The 19,606-nt window shown below is 45.0% G+C and overlaps 2 non-coding genes across 2 annotated transcripts; both read right to left on the reverse strand.

The window, feature by feature from the left end:
* Positions 1-10,110: 10,110 nt before the first annotated feature.
* Positions 10,111-10,183, reverse strand: trnaf-gaa (transfer RNA phenylalanine (anticodon GAA)). Its single transcript has one exon. It is a non-coding gene; the product is annotated as a tRNA-Phe (tRNA).
* Positions 10,184-19,061: 8,878 nt separating this feature from the next.
* On the reverse strand, positions 19,062-19,134 carry trnaf-gaa (transfer RNA phenylalanine (anticodon GAA)). The gene has a single exon. It is a non-coding gene; the product is annotated as a tRNA-Phe (tRNA).
* Positions 19,135-19,606: the final 472 nt, after the last annotated feature.

Below are 19,606 nucleotides of genomic sequence, written 5' to 3' on the forward strand. Positions count from 1 at the left end.
GGGATCCTGAAGAACCAAGACAGCATGGAGTGGGCTTCGCCATCAGAAACTCCTTGCTCAGCATGATAGAGCCTCCCTCAAATGGCTCGGAACGCATACTGTCCATCCGACTGCTCACCACCTCTGGTCCAGTACACCTACTCAGCATCTATGCTCCAACACTCTGCTCCGCACCTGAAGCTAAAGACCAGTTCTATGAACAACTCCATAACATCATTAGCAGCATCCCCAACACCGAACACCTATTCCTGCTGGGGGACTTTATTGCCAGGGTTGGGGCCGACCATGACTCATGGCCCTCCTGCCTTGGGCGCTATGGCGTTGGAAGGATGAATGAGAACGGGCAGAGACTGCTTGAGTTGTGTACCTATCATAACCTCTGCATCACCAACTCGTTCTTTCACACTAAACCCTGTCACCAGGTTTCATGGAGGCACCCAAGATCACGTCGTTGGCACCAGCTAGACCTCATTGTCACAAGGCGAGCCGCCTTAAACAGTGTTCAAATCACACGCAGCTTCCACAGTGCGGACTGCGACACCGACCACTCCCTGGTGTGCAGCAAGGTTAGACTCAGACCAAAGAAGTTGCATCATTCCAAGCAGAAGGGCCACCCGCGCATCAACACGAGCAGAATTTCTCACCCACAGCTGTTACAAAAATTTCTAAATTCACTTGTAACAGCCCTTCAAAACACTCCCACAGGGGATGCTGAGACCAAGTGGGCCCACATCAGAGACGCCATCTATGAGTCAGCTTTGACCACCTACGGCAAAAGTGCGAAGAGAAATGCAGACTGGTTTCAATCTCATAATGAAGAGCTGGAACCTGTCATAGCCGCTAAGCGCATTGCACTTTTGAACTACAAGAAAGCCCCCAGCGATTTAACATCCGCAGCACTTAAAGCAGCCAGAAGTACTGCACAAAGAACAGCTAGGCGTTGCGCAAACGACTACTGGCAACACCTATGCAGTCATATTCAGCTGGCCTCAGACACCGGAAACATCAGAGGAATGTATGATGGCATGAAGAGAGCTCTTGGGCCAACCATCAAGAAGATCACCCCCCTCAAATCTAAATCGGGGGACATAATCACTGACCAACGCAAACAGATGGACCGCTGGGTTGAGCACTACCTAGAACTGTACTCCAGGGAGAATGCTGTCACTGAGACTGCCCTCAATGCAGCTCAGCTTCTACCAGTCATGGATGAGCTGGACATACAGCCAACCAAATCGGAACTCAGTGATGCCATTGATTCCCTAGCCAGCGGAAAAGCCCATGGGAAGGACAGCATTACCCCTGAAATAATCAAGAGTGCCAAGCCTGCTATACTCTCAGCACTACATGAACTGCTATGCCTGTGCTGGGACGAGGGAGCAGTACCCCAGGACATGCGCGATGCCAACATCATCACCCTCTATAAAAACAAAGGTGACCGCGGTGACTGCAACAACTACCGTGGAATCTCCCTGCTCAGCATAGTGGGGAAAGTCTTTGCTCGAGTCGCTCTGAACAGGCTCCAGAAGCTGGCCGAGCGCGTCTACCCTGAGGCACAGTGTGGCTTTCGTGCAGAGAGATCGACTATTGACATGCTGTTCTCCCTTCGTCAGATACAGGAGAAATGCCGTGAACAACAGATGCCCCTCTACATTGCTTTCATTGATCTCACCAAAGCCTTTGACCTCGTCAGCAGACGTGGTCTCTTCAGACTACTAGAGAAGATCGGATGTCCACCAAAGCTACTAAGTATCATCACCTCATTCCATGACAATATGAAAGGCACAATTCAACATGGTGGCTCCTCATCAGAGCCCTTTCCTATCCTGAGTGGTGTGAAACAGGGCTGTGTTCTCGCACCCACACTTTTTGGGATTTTCTTCTCCCTGCTGCTTTCACATGCGTTCAAATCCTCTGAAGAAGGAATTTTCCTCCACACAAGATCAGGGGGCAGGTTGTTCAACCTTGCCCGTCTAAGAGCGAAGTCCAAAGTACGGAAAGTCCTCATCAGAGAACTCCTCTTTGCTGACGATGCTGCTTTAACATCTCACACTGAAGAATGCCTGCAGAGTCTCATCGACAGTTTTGCGTCTGCCTGCAATGAATTTGGCCTAACCATCAGCCTCAAGAAAACGAACATCATGGGGCAGGATGTCAGAAATGCTCCATCCATCAATATTGGCGACCACGCTCTGGAAGTGGTTCAAGAGTTCACCTACCTAGGCTCAACTATCACCAGTAACCTGTCTCTAGATGCAGAAATCATCAAGCGCATGGGTAAGGCTTCCACTGCTATGTCCAGACTGGCCAAGAGAGTGTGGGAAAATGGCGCACTGACACGGAACACAAAAGTCCGAGTGTATCAGGCCTGTGTCCTCAGTACCTTGCTCTACGGCAGCGAGGCCTGGACAACGTATGCCAGCCAAGAGCGACGTCTCAATTCATTCCATCTTCGCTGCCTTCGGAGAATACTTGGCATCAGGTGGCAGGACTATATCTCCAACACAGAAGTCCTTGAAGCGGCCAACACCCCCAGCTTATACACACTACTGAGTCAGCGGCGCTTGAGATGGCTTCGCCATGTGAGCCGCATGGAAGATGGCAGGATCCCCAAAGACACATTGTACAGCGAGCTCGCCACTGGTATCAGACCCACCGGCCGTCCATGTCTCCGTTATAAAGACGTCTGCAAACGCGACATGAAATCGTGTGACATTGATCACAGGTCGTGGGAGTCAGTTGCCAGCATTCGCCAGAGCTGGCGGGCAGCCATAAAGACAGGGCTAAATTGTGGCGAGTCGAAGAGACTTAGTAGTTGGCAGGAAAAAAGACAGAGGCGCAAGGGGAGAGCCAACTGTGCAACAGCCCCAACAAACAAATTTCTCTGCAGCACCTGTGGAAGAGCCTGTCACTCCAGAATTGGCCTTTATAGCCACTCCAGGCGCTGCTTCACAAACCACTGACCACCTCCAGGCGCGTATCCATTGTCTCTCGAGATAAGGAGGCCCAAAAGAAAAGAAAAGAAAAGAATACTTAGAGCTGCAGGGCAATGTTAATCTAGTTAATAAGTACCTTGTATCAATGATCACTAAGGAAGTGGAATTTGACAAAATATCAGGAGATGTGGAGAGTGTAGAGGCAATGGAGAGGGTACAAATTGAGAGAGGGAGGTACTGAAAAGGCTGGTTATGCTTCAGGAAGATAAATTACCTGGTCCGGATGGCTTTCATCCCAGATTGCGAAAGGAAATGTGGATGCAGATAACAGAAAGGCTTGCTATAATCTTCCAATCTTCCCTGGATACGGGGGAGGTGTCAGAGGATTAAACAGTTGCAAATGTGACACCCTTATTCAAGAAAGGGTGTAAGGACAGTCCGGCTAACTACAGGCCAGTTAGATTAACAGCAGTGGTTGGTAAGGTTTTAGAAAGAACAATCAGGGAAAAAATCAACAGTCACTTGTAGAGGTTTGAGTTAATTAAGGAGAGTGAGCATGGATTTATAAATGGGAGTTCATGCTTGACTAATCTAACTGCATTTTTTGATGAACTAACAGAGCAGGTTTATGAAGGGAATGCAGTGGATGTTGTTTATATGGATTTTAAGAAACGACACATAAAAGGGTGATTAACAACATTGAGGTTCATGGAATAGGAGGGTCAGTGTCCAATTGGATAGAAAATTGGCTTAAGGACAGAAAACAGCAAGGCGTAATAAATGATTCATTCTCAGACTGGAAGGTTGTCGACAGTGCTGTTCCCCCAGGGTCACGTTTGGAACCACTGCTTTTTACTTGCGACAGATAAATGACTTCGATCTTGGAATATAGAGTAGAATCTCAAAATATGCCGATAACACCAAACTTGGAGAAGTGGCAAACAGTGAGGATGAAATGAACCACCTGCAACAAGACAGTGATAGGCTAGCAGAATGGGCAGACAGGTGCAGATGGATTTTAATAGTGACTAGTGTGAGGTGATGCATTTTAGCAGAAGGAATAGGGAGAGGCAATATATACTTAATGGCACAGTTCTAAAGAGTGTGCAGGAATAGAGGGACCTGTTCACTGAACAATCAACAACGTGAACAATTACTTCTTGTTGTGTGCTCTCAGATTTGTCACCTTCACTGCACTGGAGTGAGGTGACATCTACTGGCAGGAAGCAAGAACTGCAATCAAGCAGCAGAAATTCCATCGTCTGTCAGGGTGAAAGAAACATTGCAATGTGAGGAAATAGTGAATGGGTTTGATTGGGTTGGTGGAGACATGATTCCACTTGTGGTGGAGTCCAAAGCAAAGGCCAGAAATATAAAATTGTCATTATTAAAAGATATGAGGAATTCATGATAAATGTATTTAGGTAGTGAGTGGGTGGAATCTAGATAAAATAGAAAGTGAGATTGGGTGGACAGAAGCAGTGTGAAAGGATGGCTCAAACAAAAGGTAAACGCCCTGAAAGGTGAGCTCTGTTTCTCTCTCCACAGATGCTGCCAGAGTTTCTGAACATTTCCAACACATTCTGTTGTTATTTCAGAATTTGCAAGATGTTGCTTTGCTCTGAAAAAAAAATGGATGGTCGGCTTTGGCTGCCAGTGAAATTCCACAGGAGCTAAAAGGAAGTTCTGATATCAGTGGCATGTTGATCTAGGGGTATGATCCTTGCTTAGGGTGAGTGATTAATTAATGTGTGAAAGATCCTGGGTTCAAATCCTGGACAAGTCCTTCTTCTTTGGCATTTTTAGTTTAAGGTCATTGATTGGTTTCAGCCTTGCAGAAGGCGGAATTGATTTCCATATGGAGCCTGCTTGAGGACCAGAGAGCTGGATTCAAAGAGCTTGATTAACGAAATGAACAGATAGCCAAGTGGGAATATAAAGTTGTTGCAGTAATTGTGACCTGACTCCAAAAACAACAGGACTGGGTTCTGGACTGGAATGGAATGGAATTCTTCAGTGTTTCTGTTGTTTGGCTTGCATTGACTCATCGATTTTCTTGTTTTTCACATTGTCGATGCCTTTGAATAATTGTGGATCCTTCTTCAGATTGTCATCTTTCACCAGGTAGTTCTGACCTCTGATGATGATGATCGTAATGAGCTTCAACTCACTGATAGTTTTGGAACTGAACAGATTTCCTTTGCTTGAGTCTACAACATGGAACTCAGTCTGACATGTGGACCCATGGGAGGATTTGAATGCCACCCCTGCGTTGGAGAATACAGTTGCATCCATCCAATAAGAGACCGAGTAGAAGTGACAGTTCAGTCAGTCAAACGTTAAACTTTTAATTTCAGGGTGGTGAGTTTGAGTGCCATTTTGTTTTTCCCTTTTTTAAGGCTTCATTAGCAGAGAGTACAAGGAGTGTTTGAAATGAAATTCAGCAAAAGTATGAGAAAGTCTCTCTTTGATTCGGGACTCATCTCTCTGCAGCATCTCGCTGTGTAAGATTGAACTTCATCTCATTTCATTCCCAGCTCGGGGTCAGTGCGGCTCAGTGGGACTTCTGGCTGTCTCCTGCTTCACAATCCATCAGTGCTGAGAAAGCAATGGGGAATATTATTCACGGCTCTGTAACCTGAGGACACCGATTTAAGGTGAATGGCAAAAGAACCAAAGGCAACATGAGGAAAAACTTCTTTTGCACAGCGAGTGGTTAAGATCTGATATGCACTGCTTGAGAGTGTGATGGAGGCTGATTCAACCATGGCTTTCAAAATGGTATAAGATAATTATCTGAAGTGGAAAAATTGCATGTTTTCATGGAATACATGAGTCTGTGGCATGAGCTGAGTTGCTCGTGCATAGAAGCAGCACAAGCACAATGAGCTGAATGGCTTCCTTTTGTTCTGTAACTATTCTATGATCTATGATTCTTTTCAGAGTGAAATCAACACTCACATGCAAGAAACTGACAGGTACACTGTAAACTTCGCATTACCAGACAAGAAATTGACAGATACAGTGTGAAACCCACAGTCACGTAGCAGCAGTTGGCAGGTAACGTGTAAAAATCTTTCTTTCATATCCCAACTGCAAGGTACAAAGGAAATTAGGTACAAACCCAGGCTCACACTTCAAAGACTGAGAGATACAAAGCAAAACACATACTCACCTACAAGTACAGAGACGAAGACACACTCAGAGGAGGTGCAGATTAAAGACACATGCATGTAACAGAAACTAATAGGGATAGAATCAAACCCTTTCTCACTTCTCAGAAACTGATAGATATAGACAAAAGCTGATGCTCACATACAAGTTGTTGAAAGATATGTGGTGAAACTCACAGAGCAATAGCAGAAACAAACAAGAACTGAATAATACCCACAGTCACAGACCAAAAACTGAAATATACTGAGTTAAACACCACTTTCTCACACCAGAAACTCATGGCTGCAAAGTGAAGCTGACTCTATCCTCCCAGGCACTGACAGGTGCAAAAGAAAACACTCACGACGATTCCAGGTCATGAAATGTACGTAATAAAACCTTTCAGCTGAAAGAATAGCATTAATGACAGGTGTGATACCCAGAATGCTCAGCGGCCTAGAATCCGCCCTATCTGTGACAGGAGCGGGGCGCGCAGGCGCGGTAGGGAGCTTTGTCAGCAGCTCGAGCTGCGGGTTCGGAGTTGGAGCGGGATATTCACAAAGTGCAAGAAGACTTTGCGGGCTCACACAGCTGGAGCAGGGCCTCAGGGCCACAATAAGATGGAACAATCCCATCTGTATCCCTGCGGATGGCGGTGGTGAAGCTTTTCCCAGTGAGGCTTCCCGAAACGGCGTCCATAAAAGGATAAGAATTGGGGACTTGTCAGGGAGCGTCTCTAAATGAATAAAATTTGGGTACTGGTCAGGGAGCGTCTGTAAATGGATAAGAATTGAGAACTGGGCAGGGAGCGTCTGCAAATGGATAAGAATTGGGGGACTGGGCAGGGAGCGTCTCTAAATGAATAAGATTTGGGTACTGGTCAGGAAGCGTCTGTAAATGGATAAGAATTGGGGACTGGGCAGGGAGTGTCGATAATTGAATAAGAGTTGGAGACTGGGCAGGGAGCGTTTCTAAATGAATAAGATTTGGGGACTGGGCAGGGAGCGTCGATAAATGCTTAAGAATTGGGGACTGGTTCGGGAGCGTTTTTTTATTCGTTCGTGGGATGTGGGCGTCGCTGGCTCCATCTCAGCTCGAGTAATGTGTCCAGTTCTGGGCACCAGGCTTTAGAAAGGACATCAAAGCTTCTGAGACAGTTCAGAGGAGATTTACTAGAATGATACCAGAGATGAGGGGTGTCAGTTCTCTGGACAGGCTGGTGAAGCTGGGATTGTTCTCCTCAGAGTAGAGAAGGTTAAGGGAAGATTTAATAGAGGTGTTCAGAATCATGAAGGATTTTCATAGGGTAGAGAGGGAGAAACTGTTTCCACTGTCCTGGGGGTCAGTAACCAGAGGACACAGATTTAAAATAATTGGCCAGAAATGTCAAGGGGAGGTGAGGAGAGATCTTTTTACCCAGTAACTGATTCGGATTTGGAATGAATTGTCTGACAGGGTGGTGGAAACAGATTCAATTATAACTTTCATAAAGGAATTGGACAAATATTTCAAAGTGAAATTCTCCAGGATTATGGGGAAATAGGCAGGGGGTTGGACTAATTGCATCTTTTTGTCAGAGAGTCAGCAGAGGCACAATGGGGCAGAATGGCCTCCTTCTGTGCTGCATGATTCTATGAACATAAGAACGAGGAGCCGGAGTCGGCAAGTCAGCCACTCGAGCCTGCTCTGCCGTTCAATACAATCATGGCTGATCTCATCACGGCAGTTCTTGTTTCTTGCCAGTAGATGTCACTTCACTCCAATACAGTGAAGTTTACAAATCTGAGAGAGACACAACAGGAAAGAATTGTTCACATTATAGTGAATGTGTGGGATTTAGAAATACTAGGAGTGGAGACGAGTTATTACTTGTCTGCTCGATCCCATAGCCCTGTAAAATTATTTCCTTCAAGTGCCCATTCAAATTCCTTTTGTAATCCTCGATTGTCTCCATTTCCACCGCCCTCTTGGGCAGCGAGTTACAGATCATCACCAATCAGTGCAAACTCGTTCTTGCGCACATTCCCCCTGTATCTCCTGTCCAAAACCTTCAATCTGTGTCCCCTAGTCCTTGTACCAATAGTTAACGGGAACAATGTTTCCTTGCCAATTTATTTAAAACTGTCATAGCCGAAAACACATCTATCAATTCTCCCCTCACTCTCCTTTGATGCAGGTAGAACAACCCTAGCTTTTCCAACCTAACCTTGTAACTAAAATCCTCCATCCCTGGATCCATTCTGGTGAATTTCCTCTGCATCCTCTCAAGGACACTCACATTCTTTCTTAAGTGTGGTAAGCAAAACTGGAAGCAACACTCCAACTGGGGCCTAACCAGAGCTTTATAATGGTTCAGCATAACTTCCCTGCTTTGTACTCAATGCCTCTTTTTTTCAAGCCCAAGATCCCATATGCTTTGCTAACCACTCTCGCAATATGTCTTGCCACCTTCAAAGATTGATGCACATGAACCCCAAGTCCCTCTATTCCAACACACACTTTAGAACTGTGCCATTAAGTAAATATTGCCTCTCCCTATTCCTTATGCCAAAATACATCGCCTCACACTTGTCACTATTAAATTCCATCTGCCACCTGTCTGCCCATTCTGCTAGCCTATCATTGAACTGTTGCAGGCAGTTCATATCATCCTCACTGTTTGCCACTCCTCCAAGTTTGTTGTCATCGGGATATTTTGAGATTCGACTCAATATTCCAAGATCCAAGTCATTTATCTTTAGCAAAAAAAGCAATGGTTCTAGCACTGACCCTTGGGGAACACCTCTGTCGACTATCCTCCAGTCTGACAAAGAATCATTTCATTAGACTCCCTGTTTTCTGTCCTTAAACCAATTTTCTATCCAATTGGACACTGACCCTCCTATATCACGAACCTCAATTTTGTAAACCCCACTTTTATGTGGTACCTTGTCAAACGCTTCCTTAAAATCCATATAAACAACATCCACTGCATTCCCTTCATCAACCTGCTCTGTTAGTTCATCAAAAAATGCAGTTAGATTAGTCAAGCATGAACTCCCATTTATAAATCCATGCTCACTCTACTTAATTAACTCAAACCTCTCCAAGTGACTGTTGATTTTTTACCCTGATTATTCTTTCTAAAATCTTACCCACCGCTGCTGTTAATCTAACTAGCCTGTAGTTAGCCGGACTGTCCTTACACCCTTTCTTGAATAAGGGCGTCGCATTTGCCACTGTTTACTCCTGGCACCTCCCCCGTATCCAGGGAAGATTGGAAGATTATGGCAAACTCTTTCATTATCTGCATCCGCATTTCCTTTCGCAACCTGGGATGCCAGCCATCCAGACCAGGTGATTTATCTACCCTAAGCACAGCCAGCCTTTTTAGTAGCTCCCTCTCTCAATTTGTACCCTCTCCATTGACTCTACTCTCTTCACTTCGACTGATATTTTGTCAAATTCCACTTCCTTAGAGATCACTGATACAAAGTACTCATTAAGTAGATTAACATTGCCCTGCACCTCTAAGCTTATATTATCCTTTTTGTCCCTAATAGGCCCGACTCAACCTCTTACTACCCACTTATCATTGACATGCTGCTCGAAGATTTTTGGGTTTCCTTTCATGTTGACTGCCAGTCTATTCTCATAGAAATAGAGAATAAGCAAATATAGAAGATGTAAGTATTTCCCATCCTTGATGAGGTGGAACTTTCTTATGTTGTGGGTGGTAATGACTTGGCCCACGAGTGTGGTGGAAGCAGAGACAATCGATGATTTGAAAAGGAAATTAGATGGATACTTGAAGGAAAGAAACTTGCAGGAGGAAAGGGATCGAGCTGGTGAGTGGAACTGACTAGATTGCTCCGGGGAGAGCCAGCATGGATGTGATAGGCCAAACGACCACCTTCTGTGCTGTAAATGACTCTGTGTTGTTTCTCAAATTCAATCCACTGGTGCTTGGTAAATAATTTCAAAGTAAATTGTGCAACTGGAAAATCACAACCAAGGCAAGGGACGCATAAGGAAGCAAAATTGCTGAAACCCGGGATTGAACCAGGAACCTTTAGATCTTCAGTTTAACGCTCTCCCAACTGAGCTATTTCAGCCCTACATTAACAGTGGCTTGGTGTCCTTGTTTTGGAAGAAAATACATACATTCAAGTTTTCCAAAAAATTAAAGAACACAACATGTGAGTAATATTCCCCATTGCTTTCGCAGTACTGTGGATTGTGAAGCGGGAGACAGCCAGAAGTGCCACTGAGCCGCACAGACCCCGAGCTGAGAATGAAATGAGATCAAATTCAATCTTTCATAGTGAGATGCTGCTGAGAGGTAAGAGTCCTGAATCAAAGCGAGACTTGCTCATTTCAAACACTCCCTGTACTCTCTGCTCATGAAGCCTTAAAAAAGGGAAAAACAGAATGGCACTCAAACTCACAACCCTGCCATTAAAAGTCTCATATTCGACTGACAGAACTGTCACTTCTACTCGGTCTCTTATTGGATGGATGCAACTCCAACGCAGGGATGGCATTCAAATCCTCCCATGGGTCCACATGTCAGACTGAGTTCCATGTTGTAGACTCAAGCAAAGGAAATCTGCTCACTTCCAAAACTATCAGTGTGTTGAAGCTCATTACGATCATCATCATCAGAGGTCAGAACTACCTGGTGAAAGAAGACACCCTGAAGAAGGATCCACAATTATTCAAAGGCATCAACAATGTGAAAAACAAGAAAATCGATGAGTCAATGCAAGCCAAACAACAGAAACACTGAAGAATTCCATTCCATTCTGGTCCAGATGTTTTTGGAGTCAGGTCACAATTCCAGCAACAACTTTATATTCCCACTTGGCTGTCTGTACATTTAGTTAATTACAATTTTGTCGACAAGCTCTTTGAATCCAGTTGTCTTGTCCTCAAGCCAGCTCCGGATGGAAGTCAATTCCGCCTTCTGCAAGGCTGAAACCAATAGATAACCTTAATCTAAAAATGCCAGCAGACCAGGGCTCGTCCGGCACTTGAACCCGGGATCTCTCGCATGTTAATTAACCATACCCCCTAAGCGAGGATCATACCCCTACACCAACGAGCCGCTGGCAGGGCAGGCTGTATTAGCTGCTGTGGAATTTCACTGGAACCCCCCAGCCAATCATCCATTTTTTTCAGATCAAAGCAACATCCTGCAAATGCTGAAATAAAAACAGAAAGTGCTGGAAATGTTCAGCAGCTCTGGCAGCATCTGTGCTGTGAGAAACACAGTTAACGTTTCAGGGCACTCACCTTTTGTTTAGCCATCCTTTCAGACTGCTTCTGTCCATCCAATCTCACTTTCTATTCTATCCACATTCTAACCATTCACTACGTTACTACATTTTTCATGAATTCCTCATTTCTTTTATTAATGACAATTTTGTATTTCTGGCCTTTGCTTCAGACACCACCACAAGTGGAATCATGTCTCCATCTACCCAATCAAACCACTTCGCTGTATCCTCACATTGCAATGTTTCTTTAACCCTGACAGACTGTGGAGTTTCTGCTGCTGGATTGCAGTTCTTGCTTCCCGCCAGTAGATGTCACCTCACTCCAATACAGTGAAGTTTTCAAATCTGAGAGAGACACAACAGGAAATAATTGTTCACATTATAGTGAATGTGTGGGATTTAGAAATACTAGGAGTGGAGACGAGTTATTATTGCACTCTGCTATTACATCTTTTATAATGGACTCCAGCATTTTCCCCACGACTGATGTCAGGCTAACTGGTATGTAATTCGCTGTTTTCTTTCTGCCTCTTTTTTTAAATAGTGGAGTTACATTAACTACCGTCCAATCCATTGGAACTGTTCCAGAGTCGAGCGAAGTTTGAAAAAAGACCAGAAATGCATCTGCTATTTCAAGGGCCACTTCCTTAAGTACTCTGGGATGTAGATTATCAGGCCCTGGGGATTTATCGGCCTTCAATCCCATCAATTTCCCAAACATTCCCTACCAATACTGATTTCATACAGTTCCTAGAACAAGAACAAAGAACAAAGATAATTACAGCACAGGAACAGGCCCTTCGGCCCTCCAAGCCTGCGCCGATCCAGATACTCTCTCTAAACATGTCGCCTATTTTCTAAGGTTCTGTATCTCTTTTCTTCCTGCCCATTCATGTATCCGTCTAGATACATCATTGAAGACTCCATCGTGCCCGCATCTACCACCTCCGCTGGCAATGCGTTCCAGGTGCCCACCACCCTCTGTGTAAAGAACTTTCCACGCATATCCCCCCTAAACTTTTCCCCTTTCACTTTGAACTCGTGTCCTCTAGTAATTGAAACCCCCACTCTGGGAAAAAGCCTCTTGCGATCCACCCTGTCGATACCTCTCATGACTTTGTACACCTCAATCAGGTCCCCCCTCAACCTCCGTCTTTCTAATGAAAATAATCCTAATCTGCTCAACCTCTCTTCATAGCTAGCGCCCTCCATACCAGGCAACATCCTGGTGAACCTCCTCTGCACCCTCTCCAAAGCATCCACATTCTTTTGATAATGTGGCGACCAGAACTGTACGCAGTATTCCAAATGTGGCCGAACCAAAGTCCTATACAACTGTAACATGACCTGCCAACTCTTGTACTCAATGCCCCGTCCGATGAAGGAAAGCATGCCGTATGCCTTCTTGACCACTCTATTTACCTGCGTTGCCACCTTCAGGGAACAGTGGACCTGAACACCCAAATCTCTCTGGACATCAATTTTCCCCAGGACTTTTCCATTCACTGTATAGTTCACTCTTGAATTGGATCTTCCAAAATGCATCACCTCGCATTTGCCCTGATTGAACTCCATCTGCCATTTCTCTGCCCAACTCTCCAATCTATCTATATTCTGCTGTATTCTCTGACAGTCCCCTTCACTATCTGCTACTCCACCAATCTTAGTGTCGTCTGCAAACTTGCTAATCTGTCCACCTATACTTTCCTCCAAATCATTAATGTATATCACAAGCAACAGTGGTCCCAGCACGGATCCCTGTGGAACACCACTGGTCACACGTCTCCATTTTGAGAAACTCCCTTCTACTGCTACTCTCTGTCTCCTGTTGCCCAGCCAGTTCTTTATCCATCTAGCCAGTACACCTTGGACCCCAAGCGCCTTCACTTTCTCCATCAGCCTGCCATGGGGAACCTTATCAAACGCCTTACTGAAGTCCATGTATATGACATCGACAGCCCTTCCCTCATCAATCAACTTTGTCACTTCCTCAAAGAATTCTATTAAGTTGGTAAGACATGACCTTCCCTGCACAAAACCATGTTGCCTATCACTGATGAGCCCATTTTCTTCCAAATGGGAATAGATCCTATCCCTCAGTATCTTCTCCAGCAGCTTCCCTACCACTGACGTCAGGCTCACCGGTCTATAATTACCTGGATTATCCCTGCTACCCTTCTTAAACAAGGGGACAACATTAGCAATTCTCCAGTCCTCCGGGACCTCACCCGTGTTTAAGGATGCTGCAAAGATATCTGTTAAGGCCCCAGCTATTTCCTCTCTCGCTTCCCTCAGTAACCTGGGATAGATCCCATCCGGACCTGGGGACTTGTCCACCTTAATGCCCTTTAGAATACCCAACACTTCCTCCCTACTTATGCCGACTTGACCTAGAGTAATCAAACATCTGTTCCTAACCTCAACATCCGTCATGTCCCTCTCCTCGGTGAATACCGATGCAAAGTACTCGTTTAGAATCTCACCCATTTTCTTTGAGTCCAAGCATAACATTCCTCCTTTGTCCTTTAGTGGGCCAATCCTTTCTCTAGTTACCCTCTTTCTCCTTATATATGAATAAAAGGCTTTGGGATTTTCCTTAACCCTGTTTGCTAAAGATATTTCATGACCCCTTTTAGCCCTCTTAATTCCTCGTTTCAGATTGGTCCTACATTCCCGATATTCTTTCAAAGCTACGTCTTTCATCAGCCGCCTAGACCTAATGTATGCTTCCTTTTTCCTCTTAGCTAGTCTCACAATTTCACCTGTCATCCATGGTTCCCTAATCTTGCCCTTTCTATCCCTCATTTTCACAGGAACATGTCTCTCCTGCGCGCTAATCAACCTCTCTTTAAAAGCCTCCCACATATCACATGTGGATTTACCTTCAAACAGATGCTCCCAATCTACATTTCCCAGCTCCTGCCGAATTTTGGCATAGTTGGCCTTCCCCCAATTTAGCACTCTTCCTTTAGGACCACTCTCGTCTTTGTCCATGAGTATTTTAAAGCTTACGGAATTGTGATCACTATTCCCAAAGTAGTCCCCTACTGAAACTTCAACAACCTGGCCGGGCTCATTCCCCAACACCAGGTCCAGTATGGCCCCTTCCCGAGTTGGACTATTTACATACTGCTCTAGAAAACCCTCCTGGATGCTCCTTACAAATTCTGCTCCATCTGGACCTCTAACACGAAGCGAATCCCAGTCAATGTTGGGAAAATTAAAATCTCCTATCACCACCACCCTGTTGCTCCTACATCTTTCCATAATCTGTTTCCATATTTGTACCTCTATCTCACGCTCGCTGTTGGGAGGCCTGCAGTACAGCCCCATCATTGTTACCGCACCCTTCCTATTTCTGTGTTCTGTCCATATTGCCTCACTGCTCGAGTCCTCCATAGTGCCCTCCTTCAGCACAGCTGTGATATCCTCTTTGACCAGAAATGCAACTCCTCCACCCCTTATACCTCCCTCTCTATCCCGCCTGAAGCATCGATATCCTGGGATATTTAGTTGCCAATCATGCCCTTCCCTCAACCAAGTCTCAGTAATAGCAATAACATCATACTCCCAGGTACTAATCCAAGCCCTAAGTTCATCTGCCTTACCTACTACACTTCTTGCATTAAAACAAATGCACCTCAGACCACCAGTCCCTTTATATTCATCATCTGCTCCCTGCCTGCTCTTCCCCTTAGTCACACTGAATTCATTATCTAGTTCCTTACAGGCTTTTGTTACTACCTCCTTACTGTCAACTGACCTCAATTGGTTCCCATCCCCCTGCCACATTAGTTTAAACCCTCCCCAACAGCGTTAGCAAAAGTACCTCCAAGGACATTGGTTCTAGTCCGGCCCAGGTGTAGACCGTCCAATTTGTAATAGTCCCACCTCCCACAGAACCGGTCCCAATGTCCCAAAAATCTGAACCCCTCCTTCCTGCACCATCTCTCAAGCCACGCATTCATCCTGACTATTCTTTCATTTTTACTCTGACTATCACGTGGCACTGGTAGTAATCCTGAGATTACTACCTCTGAGGTCCTACTTTTTAACTTGGCTCCTAACTCCCTAAACTCTGCTTGTAGGACCTCATCCCGTTTTTTACCTATATCATTAGTGCCTATGTGCACAATGACAACTGGCTGTTCACCCTCCCCCTTTAGAATGTTCTGCAGCCGATCTGAGACGTCCCTGACCCGTGCACCTGGGAGGCAACATCCCATTCGGGAGCCTCGTTTTCGACCACAGAACCGCCTATCTACTCCCCTTACAATCGAATCCCCTACGACTATCGCCCTTCCACTCTTTTTCCCGCCCTTCTGAACAGCAGAGCCAGCCACGGTGCCATGGACCTGGCTACTGCTGCCTTCCCCTGGTGAGCCATCTCCCTCAACAGTATCCAAAACGGTATACTTGTTTTGGAGGGAGATGACCGCAGGGGACCCCTGCGCTGCCTTCCTGCTCTTTCTCTGCCTTTTGGTCACCCATTCCCTTTCTCCCTCAGCAATCCTAATCTGCGGTGTGACCAATTCACTAAACGTGCTATCCACGACCTCCTCAGCATCGCGCATGCTCCAAAGTGAGTCCATCCGCTGCTCGAGAGCCGTCATGCGGTCTAACAAGAGCTGCAGCTGGACACACTTCCTGCACGTGAAGGAGTCAGGGTCATCAGCCATGTCCCTGAGCTCCCACATTGAGCAAGAGAAGCATGATACGGGTCTGAGATCTCCTGCCATTTTTAATCTTAAGTTTAAACTTAGTTAAATGAAAAAGGAACGTAAAGTTTTTACCAATCACAATAAAACCAGATAAATCGAAAAAGCCTTACCTTATAAACACCCCACCGAGTCCTTTTTTTTTTGGTTAGAGCAGGAGGGCGGGTGGGAGACACTACAAGTGTGGTGTCTCGGGTTCAGAAACCGCCCAAATATACAGTGTTTTACTTACCCAGCAGCCCCCTGGCCTCCGCCGAAAAACAAAAGGAAATTAAATTTACTTTCAAACTGACTTTCCCAGCTGCTCACTCGCTCACACTCTGCTCCCGAAAAAGCTGCTGCACTGAAAGGCTCCTTCTCCTAGACCCTTCTCCTCCTTCTCACTAGACCCTATGTTCCCCAACATTTCTGGGAGATAATTTGTATCCTCCTTTGTGAAGACAGATCCAAAGTATGTATTTAATTGGTCTGCCATTTCTTTGTTCCCCATTATAAATTCCCCCGTTTCTGACTGTAAGGGGCCCACATTTGTCTTCACTAATCTTTTTCTCTACACATATCTATAGAAGCTTTTACAGTCAGTTTTTATGTTCTCTGCTAGCTTACTCTCATACTCTATTTCCCCCTTCTTAATCAATCCTTTTGTCCTCCTCTGCTAAATTCCAAACTGCTCACAATCTTCAGGTTTGCTGCTTGTTCTGGCCATTTTATATTTCTCCTCCTTGGATCTAATACTTTCCTTAATTTCTTTTGTAAGCCACAGTTGAGCCACCCTTCCTGTTTTAATTTTACACAGACAGGAATGAACAATTGTTGTAATTCATCCATGCGCTCTTTAAATGCTAGCCATTGCCTATCCACTGTCAACCCTTTAAGTAACGTTCCCCAATCTATCATAGCCAACTCCCGCCTCATACCTTCATAGTTTCCTTTGTTTCGATTCAGGACCCGAGTCTCGGAATCAACTCTCTCACTCTCCATCTTAATGAAGAATTTTATCATATTATGGGCGCACTTCCCCAAGGGACCCCACACAACAAGATTGTTAACGAATCCTTACTCATTACACAATACCCAGTCCAGGATGGCCTGTTCTCTAGAGGTGTTATACACCTCTATCAATTCTCCACTCAATCTCCTTTGAGAAAGGCAGAATAATCCTAGCTTTTCCAACCTAACCTTGTAACTAAAATCCCCCATCCCTGGATCCATTCTGGTAAATCGCCTCTGCGTCCTCTCAAGGACCCTCACATTCTTTCTAAAGTCTGCTGAGCAGAACTGGAAGCAACACTCCAATTGGGGCCTAACCAGAGATTTATAATGGTTCAGCATAACTTCCCTGCTTTTGTACTCAATGCCTCTATTTATAAAGCCCAAGATCCCATATGCTTTGCGAACCACTCTCGCAATATGACTTGCCTCCTTCAAAGATTGATGCACATGAACCCCAAGTCCCTCAATTCCAGAACACTCTTTAGAACTGTGCCATTAAGTATATATTGCCTCTCCCTATTCCTTATGCCAAAATACATCACCTCACACATGTCACTATTAAATTCCATCTGCCACCTGTCTGCCCATTCTGCTAGCCTATCACTGTCCTGTTGCAGGCAGTTCATATCATCTTCACTGTTTGCCGCACCTCCAGGTTTGGTGTCATCGGCATATTTTGAGATTCTACTCTGTATTCCAAGATCCAAGTCACTTACCTTGAGCAAAAAAAGCAGTGGTTCTAGCACTGAACCTTGGGGAACACCACTGTCGACTATCCTCCAGTCTGACAAAGAACCATTTAATAAGACTCGCTGTTTTCTGTCCTTAAACCAATTTTCTATCCAATTGGACACTGACCCTCCTATACCACGAACCTCAATTTTGTTAACCGCCCTTTTATGTGGTACCTTGTCAAACGCTTCCTTAAAATCCATATAAACAACATCCACTGCATTCCCTTCATCAACCTGCTCTGTTAGTTCATCAAAAAATGCAGTTAGATTAGTCAAGCATGAACTCCCATTTATAAATCCATGCTCACTCTCCTTAATTAACTCGAACCTCTCCAAGTGACTGTTGATTTTTTACCCTGATTATTCTTTCTAAAACCTTACCCACCGCTGCTGTTAATCTAACTGGCCTGTAGTTACCTGGACTGTCCTTACACCCTTTCTTGAATAAGGGTGTCGCATTTGCCACTGTTTAATCCTCTGGCACCTCCCCCGTATCCAGGGAAGATTGGAAGATTATGGCAAACTCTTCCATTATCTGCATCCGCATTTCCTTTCGCAACCTGGGATGCCAGCCATCCAGACCAGGTGATTTATCTTCCCTAAGCACAGCCAGCCTTTTTAGTACCACCCTCTCTCAATTTGTACCCTCTCCATTGACTCTGCTCTCTTCACTTCGACTGATATTTTGTCAAATTCCACTTCCTTAGTGATCACTGATACAAAGTACTCATTAAGTAGATTAACATTGCCCTGCACCTCTAAGCTTATATTATCCTTTTTGTCCCTAATAGGCCCGACTCAACCTCTTACTACCCACTTATCATTTACATGCTGCTCGAAGATGTTTGGGTTTCCTTTCATGTTGACTGCCAGTCTATTCTCATAGAAATAGAGAATAAGCAAATATAGAAGATGTAAATATTTCCCATCCTTGATGAGTTGGAATTTTTTATGTTGTGGGTGGTAATGTCTTGGCCCAAGAGTGTGGTGGAAGCAGAGACAATCAATGATTTGAAAAGGAAATTGGATGGATACTTGAAGGAAAGAAACTTGCAGGAGGAAAGGGATCGAGCTGGTGAGTGGAACTGACTAGATTGCTCCGGGGAGAGCCAGCATGGACGTGATAGGCCAAATGACCACCTTCTATGTTGTAAATGACTCTGTGTTGTTTCTCAAATTCAATCCACTGGTGCTTGGGAAATAATCTCAAAGTAAATTGTGCAACTGGAAAATCAGAACCAAGGCAAGGGACGCATAAGGAAGCAAAATTGCTGAAACCCGGGATTGAACCAGGGACCTCTAGATCTTCAGTCTAACGCTCTCCAAACTGAGCTATTTCAGCCCTACATTAACTGCGGCTTGGTGTCCTTGTTTTGGAAGAAAATACATACATTCAAGTTTTCCAAAAAATTAAAGAACACAACATGTGAGTAATATTCCCCATTGCTTTCTCAGTACTGATGGATTGTGAAGCGGGAGACAGCCAGAAGTGCCACTGAGCCGCACAGACCCCGAGCTGAGAATGAAATGAGATCAAATTCAATCTTTCATAGTGAGATGCTGCTGAGAGGTAAGAGTCCTGAATCAAAGCGAGACTTGCTCATTTCAAACACTCCCTGTACTCTCTGCTCATGAAGCCTTAAAAAAAGGAATAACAGAATGGCACTCAAGCTCACAACCCTGCCATTAAAAGTCTCATATTCGACTGACAGAACTGTCACTTCTACTCGGTCTCTTATTAGATGGATGCAACTCCAACGCAGGGATGGCATTCAAATCCTCCCATGGGTCCACATGTCAGACTGAGTTCCATG

Source organism: Heterodontus francisci, unplaced genomic scaffold (assembly GCF_036365525.1).
Source record: "Heterodontus francisci isolate sHetFra1 unplaced genomic scaffold, sHetFra1.hap1 HAP1_SCAFFOLD_59, whole genome shotgun sequence".
NCBI lineage: Eukaryota > Metazoa > Chordata > Chondrichthyes > Heterodontiformes > Heterodontidae > Heterodontus > Heterodontus francisci.